We start from the raw sequence: 12,177 nt of genomic DNA, 5'->3' as shown, positions 1-12,177 counted from the left end.
TGACTAATTTTATTTAGCATAATTCCCTTCAGGTTCAACATATTGTAAAAATTGACAAGATAATTTTCTTCTTTTTAAACTGAATCATATGCATTTATATATACGAGCATGTGTCTGCGTATATACATATAGAGTATATCTTCTTCTCAAAATCTTTTAAGGAATATTCAGATTGTGTCATGTCAGGGTTTTGTTCGTCAAAGAGATGCTATATTTGCAAATTGTTATTTACATCCAGCATAGTATCTATATTAAACATCAATTAGCAAATATGAAAGAAGAAATAGAAGCAAAATAATAATAGCAGGGACTTCTTTTCCATGATGGCATTTCTCTTTCTGACTTTAATTGGTATTAAATAATATTTCTAATCTTCTTGTTGTTTAAGCTACCCAATAAATAGATCCACATTAGTAATACCCAGTTTTCTGACTTCAGTGAGAATTTTTCAGTTAGCAAGTAAATAACATGTTTGTTTCATTGATATCTGTTATCCAGGCATTGCATATTATTCGGTTTGAAACATACTCTGCTAGATCTTATTTTTCCTTGGCCATCTGCAAATTAGATGATGTTTGTTGCTGCACAATAGATAAAAGTTTTGGCACAACAGCAAATTGATTCACCCAGCACTGTTTTCTCTTTGAGATGATCCCTGTTGGCTTCATTGTTATTGGTACATCCCTATAGTTTAGAGTCAGTTCCCAAAGCATCAGTATCCTAAGGGAGAGAGTAATAGAACCTACCTGCACGCTGATTAGAAGTTAAATTTACCGTCTGCATTTTTGAAAGTATATAGTTAAGCTCCAGCACGGACTGGAGCTATAGCACAGCGGGTAGGGCGCTTGCCTTACACGCAGATGACCCAGGTTCGATTCCTCCACCCCTCTGGGAGAGCCCTGCAAGCTACCGAGAGTATCTCGCCCTTATGGCAGAGCCTGGCAAGCTACCCTTGGCGTATTAGATATGCCAAAAACAGTAACAACAAGACTCACAATGGAGACGTTACTGGTGCCCAATTGCTCCAGCAAATCTATGAACAATGCGGTTACAGTGCTACATAGTTAAGCATTTTTCAAGGAGAAACAAGGAAGAAACTTTTGTTCAGCTATTTTTGCCTTTTACTGCTGTGCCACCTTTCAGATTACAGTTACTGATGAATCTATATAGCATTCTAAAGGAGGCAAAAAAGTGTTTCATTTCAATATATCCACTGCACTTGCAATGCAAAGTCCATTATGTAAGAGCGCCAGAGCACAGTTTCTCAGGTGGCAGCTGCAAAAGTTGGCATGCCGATTATGAGTACAAGTTCCCTCTAGGAAATATTGGAAAGTTGTTTTTGGTTATTGAAGCAGAAGGTTTTCCAGGAAGAGGGTGAGACGTAGCTGGTGACTTTCCCAGTCCCTGGAAAAATCATCACTGGACTCAAGTGCCTACTAAATCACAAATCTGGCCCTCACGCAGTAGAACTTAAAGCATGGGAGTCAGAATAACACTACAATGGGTAGGGCACTTGCATTGCATGAGTCAACCAGGAGGCCAACCTGGATTTGACCTCTGGCATCAATGAGGTTTCCTGAGCCCCACCAGAAGTCATCTCTGAGCTCAGAGCCTGGAGTAAGCCCTAAGCACTGCCAAGGATGTGTCTACCCCATAAAAAAATAACAAAATAGAAATAGAGTATTGAGATAAATTTATGGAAAGAAGAGATGAGAAAATTTGCCAGCTCCAAAGTTCTGAGTCTTAGGAAAATAGTAAGCTAAAAATTTCATTATTAAACAACATGCTTGTTACCAACTCAAATTGGATGATTATTAATCAACAACAACTTCTCTTCATGAGGCTTTTCCAGTATTGTACAGGAGAATAAAAATGTACTACCCTGAATTATTTTTTTAAGTTATGAATTTGATGGGAGGGACCCTGAAGGTTGAGTGAAGAATGTCTATGAAAAAGATATTGACACGTAAACCTCTCTTTGTAACGGCTTTTCCTCAGCTATGTCAGAAAGGATCTACTTTCCCTCATCTTTTGGATGAAGATAGGAGTTAAATCTGTATACATTTATTGAGAGGGCTTTTCCATGATGTTATGATCCGTCTGTCGGTTCATACAAACAGGATGTATGCACATTATTAATAAACTCTCATTTACTCATCTATTTGGCTGATGATTAATACATAATTTGTGCAAAATCTCAAGAACCGAGAGGAATGCAAGATGATTTCCTTTGCTTGCTCTCTGACAATAATGAGTATTTATGACATTTATTGCTGTATCATTATGACTAACATTCACATTATTAATAGTTACTGTCAAAGATCAGATAGTTAATGAATAATATAATTGGAATTCAAGCCCAAGCATTATATTTTAGGGTTAAATTGTAAATAAATGTCTGTGTCCTTCTGGCTGGGGTGTTGCCCATTTTGAAAAAAGAACATTTTAAGGTAGTATTTTGCTCTCACCTGATATATCTATATTTATAATGTGTGCGTTGTGAGAAAATAAAGACTGGAATTTGGAATTAATCTTTCTATGAGAAAAGAGTCCATTAAAGACACTTTTCATAGAAGAATGAGATAAATGCATTACTACATTTTGTGGTTAATGTCAATGATAGGTAGGGATATTCTTAGATGAAATCAGACAATTAGGTTGGTATCAGAACAGTGTTCTAAGATGATACATTTAACTTCCAATATGAATGGATAATTTCTACTGCCTGCAAACCTCAACTAAGATGACTGTAAATTTTCAGAAGACAAATGAAGCTTAAAGCAACTAGGATAGGAGCAAAAGCATGCAGATTCTAACATGAACCTAAACTTGGAAAATAGAAATGAATAACCCTACATAGGATTTTTCTTTATTTACTTATTTATTTTAAGTAAAGCAAAGAAGTTGTATTAAATGAAAGATATGTTCAAGACATGAGCATCTCTGGAGTGGAGAAAAGCCAGTAAAGCCTTTATTTTGCTTTATTTTATTTTATTTTTAAACTCCTATTAGTTTGAGGGCAAGCTGAGTCAGCATTCTTTGGAAGAAATGAAAATAAAAGTGAAGTTTGTTTCTGAGCTGAAAACCAGTGGAGCAACTTAAAAACACTTTTAGCTGCTGGAAACTAGTTTAAAGACAGACAAAACCAAATGCCAGCAAGTATAAAAGTAAGTAAAATCTTAAACACAGTTTCTAGGAGTTTTAATTTTATAACTGTGTTGAGAAAGAATCTATTAATTTCTTATAGTGAGCAACCGTACAATTATGCAGTAGGTATGCAGGAAAAATCATATATATGTATGATTTTATACTAAATAAAATTTTATGTAAATTTTATGTAAATTTTCATAGATTCATCTAGTAGAGTGTTCATGAATTGGAGAATGAATAAACTATTTTAGAGTGTCAACTCTGAAATCATCATCAATATAAAGAGAAGTTAAAGTTTAATAAAAGAAAAGCTTACTCAGGAGATTATTCAGAATCTCAGTTGGACCTTGACCTGGAAGAGTGGCCTTCCATTTTCTGAAAAATTGGTCCTGAGCGTGGTCTCCATTAAGTTACATGGACAGAAGAATACATGCATGTTTATTAATGATGACGATAAGGTATCCAATTCATGTCTATAATTTTCAGTTAACTAAAGGAGGCTGGTTTAAATATTCTCACTTGCTGATGGATAATTCATAACTTGAAAGTTGTAATTTAAAAGTCAGTTCAGAGAGAAATCTGAGAATATGAAGATGTAAGGCGCAGACGTGATTTGAATCTCTCATCCAAGAGGATACTCTCATTGATGTCAGTTAGGCTACTTATCTCTTTCATGGTCTTTCTTCTAGTAACTTATGAACATGAAGTGGGTGGACTTGGTAGGTAGAATCTCCTGGGAATTTCCTGTTTATTGCCTGAACTATTGTAGCAAACAGACTGCTATTTTTTTTTATTCTATTCCATTAATTCGATTTTTATAGTGGTAGAGCAGAGGAAACCTTTTCAGCAAAGGGGGAAATTTTCATTTTAAGTCCCCAACCAAGTAAAGCACGAATACAAGCAACATCATTAGAATCCAAAATATATTTTGCTGGATCAGAGGAATTTTCCAGCTAGTAAATAGCTCCAAGGTAAAGTTAACGTGGTGGGAAAAAAATTAGAGTTTGTGAATGCTTTTGAAAATGAGAATGAAGACTGAATGATAAGAAGCCCAGAGGCATTTTTTTTTAATAATGTTTTGCTTTGGGTTTTGTTTGAGAAGGCACACCTGATGGTGCTCAGCATTTACTTTTGACTCTGTGCTCAGGGATCACTCCTAACATGGCTGCTGGAGCATAAATGGTGCTGGGGGTTGAGCCCAGATTTTTTTTTTTTGCATTCAATGTACTATCTTTGTACTACCACCGTACTATCTTTTTGGCCTCTGGATTATGTCCATGTTAACTATCTTGATTTGTTTGAATTACACAGAATTTATATTTGCATTCTTTTAAATTTATTTTTGTTTCTTTTCTTGGTTCCTTTTCCCTTTCTTGGGGGGAGGGGTGGTTGGGTCGGAGTCACATTCAGCTGTGCTCAGGGCTTGCTCCTGGCTCTATGCTCAGGGATGACTCTTAGTGGGCTTGGGGAATCATACCGGGTGCTCAAGATGGAACGTGGGTTGGCTATGTGCTAAACAAGTGCCTCACCAGCAGCGTTCTTTCTCTGACCCCATGTCTGCATTTTTTTTTTCTTTTTGGGTCACACCCAGCTATGCTCAGTGGTTACTCCTGGCTCTGCACTCAGGAATTACTTCTGGCAGTGCGTGGGGGACCATATGGAATGCCAGGAACCGAACCCGGGTCGGCCGCATGCAAGGCAAATGTCCTACCCACTGTGCTCCAGTCCCCCTCCCCCATGTCTTAACACTTCTATTTGTTCTTTAAATTAATGTGTGGACTTTATATATCTTTCCTAGTCAAAATAGAAAACAAATTAAACTCTGGTATGCATGCTACAGTAATAAAAAATAACCCCAAAGGAAATGTGCTATAAAACATACTTTTAAATAAAATGAGCTTGTAGATGGAATATATGTAAAACACTATGTATTTTACACAAAATGCAATTTTAAATACTAAATAATATTGGTTGTGCTCTTTGTGCTTATTCCTTGTTCTTTGCTTCAAGATAGTTTCTGGAGGGACTCAAAGGACCATATGAAATACCAGGGATTGAACTTGATTTGGCAATAAGAAAAGTGTATCCTTGACTCACTCTATTAACTCTCTGGCCCCAACATGCTGTGCTTTTACAGTTCTTTTAAAATAAAACTTTCAGAGAAAAGACTCAGTGAGTTTTTTAACTGGGTAACATTGCTAATAAGCATGATTATAATGACATTTTCTATTTGGAGTGATTCTAGCTACTCTTTTACTCTGTAACCTTCCGATCATGTGCAGCAGTTATTATAAAAATTACACTACAGAAATGAAAACTGAAATATAAAGCCAGCCTAATAACTAATAAAGGTAAGTGTTCTATCAATTTCATTTCTAACCACAAAGCCTGAACCTTTAAATCACACCATATAGTCACAGAGTATGGTGAAAAGACTAGGAATATGTGATACCATGATATACAGTGTAAGGTAACAGTATGTGCAATGTATTTTAGAACTCATGAACTGGTTTTACTGTCACTTTATTAGACAATAAAGCCAGCAGCAAAAACAAATACATAGTTGTGAAAGTTTATTCAGGCAAACACAAACCAGAGGGAAAAAATGACAAATTCAATTTAAGACACATCAAAAATCTGATGTAAGTTTGACATCCTACTAAAGTCATAAGAACTTTCAAAATGGCACAAGAAATACATCAGGGATGTAAATTGTGAATTTATATTATAAGTCACACAAAATAAATTCCACAGCTGTGGAATATTTGAAACTAGTGAAATTATGACATGCAACTGCTTAAATATACAAATGAAAGGAAGAGATGTTGCAAGGTAAAAAATGTACTGAAAAAAAACAGGGTAATAATTTTAAAAGATTGGAGGTAAAAGAGATGTATGTGTAGTTACAAGAAACATAACTATGATTTCTACACAGTGAAGTGATAAATTTATATTATACAAAATCTGAACATTCCTTTGGACTGGAGTAATAGTGCAGTGACTAGACAACTTGACTTACTGTCCATAGCCTACTCAGATTCAGTATCCGGCACCCATATAGTCCCCAACCCCACCAGAAGTGACCCTGAGCACCCAGATTGACCACATGCAAAGCAAGGATGTTATCCAGTACATTATCTCTCTGCCCCTAAATATTCTTATTTCCATGTGGGATTTCCCTAGGAACTGAGAATTCAAAGCTGGATATCAATAGCTGAACTACAATATACTAAAGCAAAGAATAGGGAATATTCCACAATAATTAATTCCACAAAACATTCCACAATAAACTGGATCACACGAGTGCGCCCCTGGTTCCCACGCGGCCGCCGGGACTTGGGACCCTTGCCGCCGCCACTTCCCGCGCCCCACCGCCCCGGCTTTCCCGTCTGCCCAGCTCCCTCCAACCCGGCCTTTTCCCAGGTAATCAGGAGACTCCCAGCCACGCCTCCCGAGTGCGCCCCTGGTTCCCACGCGGCCGCCGGGACTTGGGACCCTTGCCGCCGCCACTTCCCGCGCCCCACCGCCCCGACTTTCCTGGGACCATTGTCCCAGGAGCCCCTGCTAGGAAGAAACGGGGGCGTGGCCTGAAAGGGGCGTGGTCTAAAAAGGGGCGTGGCCTCCTGCCAGAGCGGCGGCCGCTAACGCGGCCGCAGTTATTATCTCCTACCTTAGCACATTAGGTATGGTCTTCTTGCTTTGAAAATCGGTTTAACACATCTCATACACTTATGCGACCTAGCCTATTAGCTCTAAGTTTAGAAAAATTATCAGTGAATAAGAGAAGCTTAGCAAAGCTTTTGTAAAGACAACTTAGCTTTAAGTCTTCATTAAGGCCCCAACATCAATCACAAAGAAAAGGCTGAGTGTAAGGAAGACTTCTAGAATAGGAATAAAGCTGCCATCAGAAATAGCACAAACAGAGCCCCTCCTTCTCTCAGCAAGAGGTAGGAGGAATAAACACCTACAAAGTTCCAATCCTATACTTCCATAACAATATGAAGAAGCAGCGAAAATCCCCTCCAGGAAGAGAGGGAGAAGAAAAGATACTAGAAACCTCAAAAGAGGCTCCCAACATCTACGACCTCTCAGATAAACAATTCAGAGAGGAAATATGGAGGAGAGTCGACCTACTCCAAGCAAATATGGAACAGACATCCAATAAATTAAGGGAGGAGATGAATCAAGCGCTGGGACGGTCTACCAAGAAAATACAGGAACAAATGAGAGCAGAAATGAGAGCAGAAATTTCAAACCTTCGAACGGAAGTCTCACAAATAAAGCAATCGGTAGATGAAATAAAAATATCACTAGAAGCCCTCAACAGTAGAATGACTACAGCCGAAGACAGAATCAGTGATCTGGAAGATGAGCTGCAGAAAGCTTATAGACAACAACAAATCATGGCCAAAGACCTCAAAATGGCTATCGAGCGAATCAGAGCCCTGGGGGATGACTTCAAGAGGAACAACATAAGAATCATTGGAGTACCAGAACCGCAGGGAAGCAACCCCAATGAAAAAAACACAGTCAAAGATATCATTGCTAAGAAATTCCCAGAGCTGGAGAAGGCAGGCATCCAGATACAAGGAGTCCGAAGAGTACCAGCAAAAAGAGACCCGAATAAAAAGACCCCAAGGCATATCATAGTCAGAATGGCGGATACCATGGATAGAGACACAATTCTGCAAGCAGCAAGGTCAAAGAAGGAAATCACATACAAAGGAGCACCCCTCAGATTTACGGCCGATCTGTCAGAAGAAACCCTCCGAGCCCGAAGACAATGGTGGGACATAGTGAAAAAACTCAACGAAATGAATGCCTCACCAAGAATACTTTATCCGGCTAAACTCTCACTCAAACTCGAAGGAACCATACACTACTTCTCGGATAAACAACAGCTCAGGTCCTTCATAGACTCAAAACCAATCTTGAAAGAAGGTCTAAAGGGGCTACTGTAAGACAAGGAGGAGCCCCATAAGAATAACAAATCCCACAGAAAGATGACACAAAACCACATCACAATAATCTCTCTCAATGTCAATGGCCTAAATGCACCTATCAAGAGACACAGAGTGGCTAAATGGATCCGGAAATTAAACCCAACATTCTGTTGCCTGCAAGAAACACACCTGAACAAACAGAGTAAACATAGACTCAAAGTCAAAGGATGGAAAACAATCCTCCAAGCAAACAACCCCCTTAAAAAAGCTGGAGTGGCCATCCTGGTATCCGACAACATAGATTTTAGGATGAAAAAGATCAAAAGGGACAGCAAAGGTCATTTTCTGTTTATCAAGGGATATGTACAACAGGAAGAAATCACACTCTTAAACGTATATGCTCCTAACGAACGACCGGCTGAATATTTAAAACAACTCCTAACAGACTTCAAAGAGGACATCACTAACAGCACAATTGTAGTCGGAGACTTCAATACGGCCTTATCGCCTCTAGATAGATCCACAAGAACAAAACTCAACAAGGAAACACTGACTCTGAAAGAAGAAATAGAAGAGAGAGGCCTAATAGACCTATACAGGGCCTTACACCCCAAAAAGAAAGAATACACATTCTTTTCCAGTGCACACGGAACATTTTCTAAAATAGACCATGTACTGGGCCCCAGAACATACCTCAATAGAATCGGAAAAATAGAAATTGTATCAACCATTTTTTCAGACCACGATGCGCTGAAGATAGAAGCTAACCACTCACAAACACGGAAAATCAAATCAAACACCTGGAAACTAAACAATTCAATGTTGGCCAATGAGTGGGTCAGGAAGGAAATCCAGGAAGAAATCAAAAGATACTTAGAAACTAACGAGAATGAAGACACGAGCTACCAAAACCTATGGGACGCAGCTAAAGCCGTGTTAAGGGGAAAATTTATAGCTCTCCAAGCATTCCTCAGGAAGGAAGAAAGGACCCACATAGATAGCTTGACTTCACGACTCAAGACCTTAGAAAAGGACCAGAAAAAGGACTCCAAACCAGACCAAAGGAAAGAAATAATAAAAATTAGAGCAGAAATTAATGACATCGAAACCAAAAAAACAATCCGAAAGATCAATGAAACAAAGAGTTGGTTCTTTGAGAAAATAAATAAGATTGATAAACCGCTAGCAAGACTCACAAAGAAAGAAAGAGAGAAAACTCTAATAAATCGAATCAGAAATGAAAAGGGGGACATCATAACAGAAACCAGTGAGATTCAAAAGATCATTAGAGACTACTTTGAAGGTCTTTACGCCATAAAAAAGGAGAACCTAAAAGAAATGGATGGATTCCTTGATTCCTACAATCTCCCAACACTGAAGAAAGAAGACCTGGAATACCTGAATAGACCCATCAATGTTAAGGAAATTGAAACGGTAATCAAAAACCTCCCCAAAAACAAAAGCCCAGGCCCAGATGGTTTCACTGGCGAATTCTTCCAAACATTTAAAGAAGACCTATTGCCTGTTTTCCTCAAACTTTTCCAGGAAATTGAAAAAACAGGAACTCTCCCAAACAGTTTCTATGAAGCACATATCTCCCTAATACCAAAAGCAAACAAAGACACCACTAAGAAAGAAAATTACAGACCAATTTCCCTGATGAACACCGATGCGAAGATCCTCAACAAAATACTAGCAAATAGGGTCCAACAACTCATCAAAAAGATCATACATCACGACCAAGTGGGATTCATCCCAGGGATGCAAGGATGGTTTAACATTCGGAAATCAATCAACATAATCCAGCATATCAACAAAAGTAAAGACAAAAACCATATGATCATATCGATAGATGCAGAGAAAGCATTTGACAAGATCCAACATCCTTTCATGATGAAAACCCTCGCCAAAATGGGGTTTGGAGGAACTTTCCTCAAGATAGTCGAAGCCATCTATCACAAGCCTACGGCAAGCATAATCCTCAACGGGGAAAAACTAAGGGCCTTTCCTCTGAGATCGGGCACAAGACAAGGATGCCCACTCTCACCACTCCTCTTCAATATAGTACTGGAAGTACTTGCGATAGCTATTAGACAAGAAAAAGAGATTAAGGGCATCCAGATAGGAAGGGAAGAAATCAAACTCTCACTATTTGCAGACGACATGATACTATATCTAGAGAAGCCTAAAACCTCTACTAAGAAACTCTTAGAAACAATAGATTTATACAGTAAAGTTGCAGGCTACAAAATCAATACCCAAAAATCCATGGCCTTCATATATGCAAACAATGAGGCAGAGGAAAGGGACATGAAAAAAGCAATCCCATTCACAATCGTGCCCCAGAAAATCAAGTACCTTGGAATCAGCTTAACCAAGGAAGTAAAAGACCTTTACAAAGAAAACTACAAAACGCTACTCCATGAAATCAAAGAGGACATGAGGAAATGGAAACATATACCCTGCTCGTGGATAGGGAGAATCAATGTTGTCAAAATGGCAATACTCCCTAAAGCATTATACAGATTCAATGCGATCCCTATAAGTATACCCATGACATTCTTCAAAGAAATGGATCAAGCAATCCTAAAATTCATATGGAATAACAAACGTCCAAGGATAGCTAAAACAATTCTTGGGAAAAAGATGATGGGAGGCATCACCCTCCCCAACCTCAATCTTTACCACAAAGCAGTAACAATTAAAACAGCATGGTACTGGAACAAAGGCAGAGCCGTAGACCAATGGAACAGGGTGGAATATCCCTACACACAACCCCAAATGTATGATCATCTAATCTTTGATAAGGGAGCAAGAGATGTGAAGTGGAGCAAGGAAAGCCTCTTTAACAAATGGTGCTGGCACAACTGGACAACCACATGCAAAAAAATGGGTTTAGACCTTGACCTGACACCATGCACAAAAATCAGATCAAAATGGATTAAAGACCTCAACATTAGACCACAAACCATAAGGTACATTGAAGACAAGGTCGGCGAAACCCTCCACGATATTGAAGATAAAGGTATCTTCAAACGTGACACGGAACTAAGCAATCTAGTAAAAACAGAGATCAACAAATGGGACTACATTAAACTAAAAAGCTTTTGCACCGCAAGAGATACAGTGACCAGAATCCAAAGACTATCCACAGAATGGGAAAGGATATTTACACAATACCCATCAGATAAGGGGTTGATATCAATGGTATATAAAGCACTGGTTGAACTCTACAAGAAGAAAACATCCAACCCCATCAAAAAATGGGGCGAAGAAATGAACAGAAACTTTACCAAGGAAGAAATACGAATGGCCAAAAGGCACATGAAAAAATGCTCTGCATCACTAATCATCAGAGAGATGCAGATCAAAACAACCATGAGATACCACCTCACACCACAGAGACTGGCACACATCCAAAAGAACAAAAGCAACCGCTGTTGGAGAGGATGTGGGGAGAAAGGGACCCTTCTACACTGCTGGTGGGAATGCCGGCTAGTTCAGCCCTTTTGGAAAACAGTATGGACGACTCTCAGAAAACTAGAGGTTGTGCTCCCATTTGACCCAGCAATACCACTGCTGGGAATATATCCCAGAGAGGCAAAAAAGTACAATCGAAACAACATCTGCACATGTATGTTCATCGCAGCACTGTTTACAATAGCCAGAATCTGGAAAAAACCCGAATGCCCCAGAACGGATGACTGGTTGAGGAAACTTTGGTACATCTATACAATGGAATACTATGCAGCTGTTAGAAAAAAGGAAGTCAAGAATTTTGTAGTTAAGTGGATGGGCATGAAAAGTTTCATGCTGAGTGAAATGAGTCAGAAAGAGAGAGACAGACATAGAAAGACTGCACTCATCTATGGTATATAGAATATCAGAGTGGGAGACTAATACCCAAGAACCGTAGAAATAAGTACCAGGAGGTTGACCCCATGGCTTCTCGGCTGGCCTCACGTTCCGGGGAAAGGGCAACTCAGAGAAGCGATCACCAACTACATTGTAGTTGAAGGCCATGTGGGGGAAAGGAGTTGCGGGCTGAATGAGGGCTAGAGACTGAGCACAGCGGCCACTCAAC

Source organism: Sorex araneus, chromosome 2 (genome assembly GCF_027595985.1).
Source record: "Sorex araneus isolate mSorAra2 chromosome 2, mSorAra2.pri, whole genome shotgun sequence".
Lineage (NCBI taxonomy): Eukaryota > Metazoa > Chordata > Mammalia > Eulipotyphla > Soricidae > Sorex > Sorex araneus.
The sequence above is the reverse complement of the archived record's forward strand: the minus strand, read 5'-3'. Positions refer to the sequence as shown.